Consider the following 8,453-nt stretch of genomic DNA (forward strand, 5'->3'; position numbering starts at 1 on the left):
GCCTAGCATGCTTGAGGCACTGAGTTTGATCCTCAGCACCACATAAATGTAAAATAAAAATATTGTGTCCACTTAAAACTAAAAAAAATATTTAAAAAGGTGTGAAATTAAAAAAAAAAAAGTCATATCAAGAATTGAGTTCAATTCCAGCAGCTCCAGAGGCTGAAACACAAGTATCATAAGTTCAAAGTCAGCCTCTAATTTAGTGAGGCCATAAGTAACTCAGGGAGACCCCAGTCAGCCTCTAATTTAGTGAGGCCATAAGTAACTCAGGGAGACCCTGTCTCTAAATAAAATATGAATAGGGGCTGGGGATATGGCTCAGTGGTAAAGTGTCCTTGGATTCAATCCCTGAAAAAAAAAAAAAAAAGGAATTCACTTAATGTGCTAGGCACAGGGGCACATAATACCACACACATACCCATAATCCCGGCAACTGTGGAGGCCGAGGCCAGGAAGATTGCAAGTTCAAGACCAGTCTGCAAAGTTTAATATGACCCTGTCTCAAAAAGTAAATAAATGAGTAAAAAAGGCTGGGGATGTTGCTCATTGGTAGAGTGCCCCTAGGTTCAATCCCCAGTACGGAAGGAAGGAAGGAAGGAAGGAAGGAAGGGAGGGAGGGAGGAAGGGAGGGAGGAAGGGAGGGAGGGAGGAAGGGAGGGAGGGAAAGGAAAGAAAAGAAATAGGATTTGCTTAATGTATTTTTCTTGAAGCCTGCAGAGTGGTTCAAATCATTTTGTGATAAATTTAAAAGCATGCCCTGTATCTTTTATGAACAATCACATTCCCTTTCTTTTCCTTTGCAGCAGAACTTGGCCAATGACTTATTGGAAAGAGAGTTCTACCTCCACAGAGGGCTACTTCTGGCCCGTCCCTTCAGATAAATTTACAGGACAAAGTGGGAAAGATTTTTATTATGGATAATTCAACATTATTTATTCTAGTTATGCATTCTTGTTTTTATTTAAAGATCAAACACATTTACTCTAAATAAATGGAACAACAAATACAGTGTGTCAAATAAAATAGGATTCAAGTCCCTGTTTTAACAATTTCTTGCAATGACCTTGGGCAAGTTTCCTAAGACCCTTCCTCAGTTTCCTCATCTGACAAACACTTAAAAGGGTTATGAAAATTTTGTACTGCCTGCATCTCCACACACATATACCCCCACCCCGGTTTCCAGCTGGGACTGTTTTTCCCCTATTCTCTATCCCTCTGGTCTGGTTGGGGCTTCATCACCTTAATTCAGGAATGCAGAACATGACCCTTAAAGCCCCTAGCCATGAGGCCAATTCAGAGCTGAGCCCGTGACCCTGTCTAATTAGAGGGCATCTGAGCACTCAGGAGGAAATCGAGTGCTGCCCCTAGTGCTGCTCTCTTTTTCCTGCTGAAACAGAGACACTGGAAGACTGTCTGGCTGGAGCAGCTCCAGCCACCTGCCCCCATAGGGAACCTGAGAACAAAGCCAACACACAAAGGAAGGTGGAGCCCAGCCAGGAGACGGAGGCTGACAAGGTTTTGATGACATTCTTTAAGTTCAGTCATGTCTGAAGCCAGACCTACGTGGACTTCCTAATATTTTTAAGGCAAAACTCTTTTATTTCAATTTAGAGAAACTATCAGCTTTTTCTCCACATTTGGAAGGCATTCTAGTCAAGAAGGCAGTGGCAGAGGGCATGGCCACCATTGGTTGCTTTCTCTTCTGGTGAAAAGCTGCCTTGCCCTCCTCAAAGTTGCACACAGGGGTGGAAGCATGCAGATGATACAGCTGCTGGGGGCTCCCCATCACCAGTTGGTTCCCCCTGATCTCCAGCAACAGCCCCAGGTCTCCATCCAGTTGTGGGAGGTCGGGTACCTCCAGCCAAAGGGTAAGGTAAGGCTTCTCATGTCCTCCCTCAGCTGTCTGGGAGCCAGGGGCACACAGGCTCCCCAGCTCTTGGATCCTAGGGCTACTGGGAGCAGATGTTCTGCTGCAAGATGGAGCCTAGAAAAGGCTGATTTTTTTCAACATGTGCTGTTCTGGATTCAGCTACAAGCTGTATTTGTCCACAAGGTCCTTCCTGGCAATGGTGACCACGACTCCTGCAATAAATCACAGCTCTGCCATAAACATTGGCCTTTTGCATCCAGTTCAGCCTGTGACCAGATACATGGGGATGCAAAAACAGCTTGGTCTTCCTCCAGCATTTGAAGCAGCTTGTCCTGGATCATGTCACTGAAGGAGGGGGTGGAGGGAGAGTGACAGATGTTAATAAAAGCCTTCCTTTCTGAAGAGTTGGTCTTTATGCAGAAACCAGGTTGGGGTTGGGTCTGTGTAGAGTCTGATCTAGTGGTCTAGGCTTGCTGGAGCTCCTTCGAAGGCTGTAGCAGCAGCTCTCTGAACCACGTTATGCCATCACCCATTGTCTCTTAGCTCTGGTGCCAGCAACTCTGAGGCCACTATGGCCTTCAACCAATCAAAAGTCCTGAGACAAGATGTCCAAATGTCACACTTCCACTGAAACCTAACAACCACTGTTGACCACGTTATAGTGCCGTCAAAGCTTGCCACACATTGGATCCAAATCCCCAGTAAATGTATTATGAACAAAATTCTGCATTTCTTCTTTCCAATAAAAAATGGGGCAGGAAGACACATCAATGCGGCCACCCTTCTAAACCCAGAGCCCTTGTGATAGCAGGGCACTCTCATATCCAGTCTCCCCTGCCTCCTCATTTGAGTTTACCCGTTCTGAATTACATTTCCTTGTGCCACTGAGTTTCCCCATTTATTGTGAGCCAATAAATGCCCTTTGCATTTATACCATTTTGATTCAGATCAGAGATTGCTATACACCAGAATATGAAGACTTAAGAGAAATTAATGTCTTATAAAGTGCTTTGTAAAATACATGGAAGATAGTAAGTGCTTCATAAAGGTCAACTTGATTGTACCATGGCAGAATTTAGTTCAGAAAAGAGAGGACTCTGTGCTTACCAGGGATGGTAGAGAGTCAGTCTTTGGGGTAGACTGAATCCCATGAAGTCTAATATCATAAAACCCAAGAAGGCTTTCCTACCTCTCCCCCAATACCCTTCTCTTCTTGGCACTGACAGTTCTAGATGTCAGATGTAGACATTGAAAAATTTTCTTAAAATTTTTTTTTTAAACTTCTCCTTTAAGGAGAAGTTTCTTATTTAGCCATAGTACCTGTGTGAATGGGCTCACTATTCCATTCCTGAAGGCAGATTATGAGCAGTTTATAGAGTAGTAAAGTCTACTCAGTCCCCTGAGAGTCAAAAAGAGACACTGTCACACCCAGAAGAGGCCACAGGACTGAATATCCAATAATCTTGCAAAATTTTGCTCTGGCTGTCCTTGCTAGGCACCCTCAAGAAGTTCCAATCTGAGTTTTAAAGGACATGTAATATATATATTTTTTTAAATTCAAAGAAGAATACTTGGTTAAAATGACCTGGCAAACCTCTGTTAAACAAGCAGTCTGTAACCCAGTGCCCCTCTTCTGCCCTGGCAGCCCCCAGACCCTGCCCGCAGCTGTCAAAGTTCCAAGGGAACCAAGGATCACAGGGGCTATAGCAGCCCAGTGGGAGGGGCAAGGAAAGGCCACAGTGACAAGAGGTTCAAACATTTTCTTCTGGCAGGCCTGTGTGAGGTGGATACATCAGTCACCTGCGATTCTTGGCCTGTGAAGGAGATGGCTGGAGTCAAAGATTGGAGAAGCTGCCTGGATTGAGTGCAGAGTAAATATTTTAAAGTTCTGTCAGAACAAGGACGCACATGCCCCTGGGTAAGGACCTGAGTCATATTTCAAAGAAATTAGGCGGAGCTTCCTGGAAGCCCACAGTGTAAACAGCTACCGACATCCAGTTTCACCTTCGAGATTTTGATGTCTTCCTTCTCTCTTTCCTCTTTCCTTCCTTTCTCCCCTCTTTCTTTCCTTTTCTCTTTCCTTTTTCTTTCCACTGACAGCCTTAGTCTTCTTTTAAGCAAACCCTTACAAGAAGCATACCCTTCTCTTCTTGGCACTGAGAGTTCTAGATGTCAGGAATAGTCATTGAAAACTTTAAGACCTTTAAGGAAAAGTCTCATATTTAGCCACGGTACCTGGGTGAATGGGCTCACTGTTCCAATGGAGCACCTTCTTTTACCACCCTCCACCAACCATGAGAGTTCTAGTCTGTTGATAAAAGTAGTTTCCACCTCAAAGTCCCATTCTGTGACTATGTAGACATTTTCTGCTGCTTCTCATTTGCTAGTTAATACCTGTCGGGTAGCAGGCCGTGGAATGCCAATGATTTGTACCATCTGCTTTGCTTAAATGGCTCTAAGCCATTGTCAGCTTGGTCAGATCTTCAGAGAAAGGTAGACTGCTACTTCCTGAACCCGGAGACTTGTGAAAACAAATCTGTCAAAAGAATTTAGAGAGAATCATAGAGGGCATAAGCTTTTTGTACATCATTGTTATTGAAGGCTAAGTACCTGCACCACCTAAAATTATTTTGAATGTGCTTCCCACGCTCTGAGATAAATTATATTCTAACATTTTATCATTTTCTACTTAATATCCTTGCTGCCTCCCCCCCAATACTGCTTCTATTTGAATACATTTTCTGTACACATCCCCCAATTAGTTTTATCCCCAATACAAATTAGCATTTCTAAGTATCCCTATCTCTATATAACATGCATAAAATAATTTGTCTGACAGCAAGAAAATGTATGCAAGATACCCAGCAGTGAAAGGGAATTATTTATCATAGATACCAAGGGAAAGAATACTGAGACTAAACATCAAATTAGGGTATGTTACCTTCCTCAAAATCACATCCCATAAAAAAACAGCTTCTCGATTAAATTCGTAAGCAACTTGATCCCACTATTTAGAAATATTTTTATATACTAAGGAGCCTTTTAACTGGCTCCATGATGAAAGTAATGATTTTAGCTGAAGTGTAAGCAGTGGCTTATCTGAGGTCTCAAAATAGCAGCACACCTCAATGATGTAAAGATTCATTCACTAAATACTACAGTGTTCCAGGTGCTATATGGACTAGGTAAGGTCAAGGGTGACTGACCCTGATTTAAAGGATCAAGAAAGGTTTTACAAAGTTGGTTATACTTCAAGTCTGGTTCTCCAAGAAGAATGGGAGCTATAAGATTACAGGGAAGAGGGGCTGGGGATGTGGCTCAAGCAGTAGTGCGCTCACCTGACATGCATGCGGCCCGGGTTTGATCCTCAGCACCACATACAAACAAAGATGTTGTGTCCACCGAAAACTAAAAAATAAATATTAAAAAATTAAAAAAAAAAGATTACAGGGAAGAAGTATATTCCAGGTTGGGAGAACAGCAAGTGAAAAATCACAGAAACCTGTTCTGGAAAATGTGATTGGTTCTGTATGACCAGAATCAAAAGGGACCATAAAGGAGAGGAGCAGAAAATTCAGCTAAAGAGATAGGTAGAGGCCAGCTCACAAGAGCCTTCCTAGGTTAGGCACAATACCATAGGTTGCCATTCCTTTCGCCATTTCTCTTTCTTCAGGACAGAACTTTGGTTTTTGTTTGGGTGGTGGAACACCCAGGGGCACGGCATAAATCACAATTTTCTTAATTCATTTTGTACTACTGTTATAGAATACCAGAGGCTGGGTAATGTATAAAGAAAAGAAATCTATTTCTCGGGCTGGGGTTGTGGCTCAGTGGTAGAGCGCTCACCTTGTGTGTGTGAGACCCTGGGTTTGATCCTCAGCAACACATAAAAATAAATAAATAAATAAAGGTATTGTGTCCAACTACAACAACAACAACAACAATCAAATCTATTTCTCATAGCTCCAGAGGTTTGAAAGTCTAAGATTAAAGGGCCAGCATCTGGTAAGGACCTTCTTGCTGTATCATTCCTTGGTGGAAAGCTTACGGGCATGGGGTTGGGGGACCAAACTCATCCCTTTGTAAACAACTCACTCCCAGAATAACAACATTAATCCATTCATGAGGGTGGTGCTCCTTGACCCAGATACCTACCTGCAATTAAGCTTCATCTCCCAACATGACTGCATTGGGGATCAAGATTCCAACCTGTGAATTTTGGGGGACACATTTAGACCATGGCACTAATCATAGCAGTTCCCTTTGCCTTTGATAATAATGCTTGGTCTGGGGCTTGGTATGGAATTCAGTTCCGGCCAAAGAATTCTGGTGGAGGACATCAAGAAAAGAAAGACAGAAAGGGAAGTTCTCTGTTTTCTTCCTTTCCTTCCTTTGTGACTTGGGTGCTGTCATATTAGGACATGATATCCAGAGTTGCAGTGTATGTGTGTGTGTGTGTAATTTTTTAAAATTTTTTTGATGCCAGGGATTGAACTCAGGGGCAATTTTAACCACTGAAACACATCCCCCATCCTTTTTTATTTTGAGACAGTATCTTGCTAAGTTGCTGAGGTGGATTTGAACTCATGATCCTCCTGTCTCAGGCCTCCTGTCTCAGCCTCCCGAGCCAATGAAATTACTGGCATGCCCTACTGTGCTGTTTCAGTAGCCATATTTTGACAATAGCTAGAAGCCTAAGAATGAAAGAGAAGGGACAGAAAATGATGAGGTCTCCAGGGACAGCACAGAGTCTCCAGACTGTCCACCTTAGTTGGGTGTGCCATCAGATTTATCACACTGGCTGTCATGCCAAGGATAATATTTGTGCACATGACTGAGGAGTTGGGCCTTAGCATGAAGAGGACTGAGAGCTTCAGGGAGGCTTAGGTAGGAGAATGAGCTGTCAAATTTGTGCTTAAAAACAATCACACTGGCTGCCATGGGCTCAACGGACTGGCCAGGGGAAACCAAGGTGAAGAGACTAGTTATGAAGCCACTGAAAATCATCCAAGGGACTAGGTCTAACCTAGGCAAAGGCTGTACCAATAATTGGGGGTTGGGGTGGATAAAGCTGAAGACTATTAAATCAAAATAACCTACCTTGTGACTTTGTGCACGTGAGAGGTGGGGAAGACGGAGAATCAAGGCTTCTGGCTGGGTTGACAGGAGATCTGACAAAAGTTCTGGCTTTGCCAGGAGCTACTTGAGTGATCTTGGGCCCGTTTCCTCCTTTCAAGAGGGTTGCATTAAGTGACAGCGGCTCTCCTGACAGCTGCAGCTCCAGGAGTACTTTTTTCCTGCTGTGCAGAGGAAAAAAGGTCGGGATGACCACTCTGGGCAGGAAAACAGCCCTCTTCCTTGACTGGACCCTTGAATGTATTTGTGCAGAGCTGGGTGGCAGGCACCTTTGAGCTTTGGTCTGCTTTTTTCCCTTAAACTGGCAACAGTTCGAGAAGTGGGGCAGAAAGCTCAATGATGCATGGGTGATGATCAGATATGTGAATTAAATCCAGCAAAACCTCACTTCCCATGTACCCTCCGAGTTATTCTTTATTTCTGTTCTCATACACAGTCTTACTTGCACCCCCTTAGATTCACCACTAGGCATGGGTCTGCCAGCTGCAAAGGAACCCTGCTTCTTCCTCATAAGCGAAGAAAATAAATCAGGTAAAAGCGATGCTCTTACCCTGGGGGGAGGGGATGATGCAAACCAGGCAGAAAGCCCAGAGACTGTTGCCAGGTTACATGGATGCTGGGTGGCAGAGGTCACAGAACATGGCAAGGGTTTCACAAATGACTAATTAGTTTTGTTTTACTTGTCCTTATAGAAGGATTGCCTCAGGTGCATGGAGACTCACAACAGTTCAAATATTTAACCTCTCCTATTTTCACACCAGAGTTTACATACATGTTTCTCACATGATCTCATCTGATGGGGGAGGGGAAGGCAGCTACAAGGTCCTTCCTTCTACTCAGGGCAACTCTGAAGGGCCATCCCAGCCCCAGAACTCCCCATGGGACCAGCCAGAGCCTCTGTTGCAATTGCATCATAATTTAATACCTCTCGCCACCAACTGGGTTTCCCTCACAGCTTTAGAAGTGTTGTTTCTGATAGTGCTCTCCAATAAAATTTATGTGGGGCTGGGGATATGGCTCAGTGGAAGAGCACTTGTTTGGCATCCATGAAATCCAGAGTTCAACCCCCAGCACTGCAATAAAATAAAATTCCCTCATGTGACAAAGACCAGGACTGTGCAGTAAAGTAGTAAAAACAGATTTTATTTAGGAACTATTGTAAAAGGGTGGTGGGGGAGCCTCAGTCTGCAGCTAGGCTCAATTCCGAATACAACAAGGACACTTGGGAATTTCTAGCCAAGGAGCAGGTTGAGGGTTCAGTGGATGGAAAACTACTGAGATGAAGAATCAGGGGGAAAGGAGATTCTAGCAAAACCAACTTGACAGGATTCTTGCTGAAAGCACACCAGGGCAAAGGTAGGGGATGAGGAATCTGATCAGATACCAAGAGTGGTGCGTCTCTTTACAGGAACTTAAAAGGATTTTTTTTTTTAGAGCTGGGCAA

General features: G+C 43.8%; 1 pseudogene; it reads right to left on the reverse strand.

The window, feature by feature from the left end:
- Positions 1-905: 905 nt before the first annotated feature.
- On the reverse strand, positions 906-4,400 carry LOC131423642 (PIH1 domain-containing protein 1-like; annotated as a pseudogene).
- Positions 4,401-8,453: the final 4,053 nt, after the last annotated feature.

The sequence above is a fragment of the Marmota monax genome, unplaced genomic scaffold, assembly GCF_021218885.2.
Source record: "Marmota monax isolate L192 unplaced genomic scaffold, Marmota_monax_Labrador192_F-V1.1 WCK01_AAM20220418_F8-fsc00055, whole genome shotgun sequence".
Lineage (NCBI taxonomy): Eukaryota > Metazoa > Chordata > Mammalia > Rodentia > Sciuridae > Marmota > Marmota monax.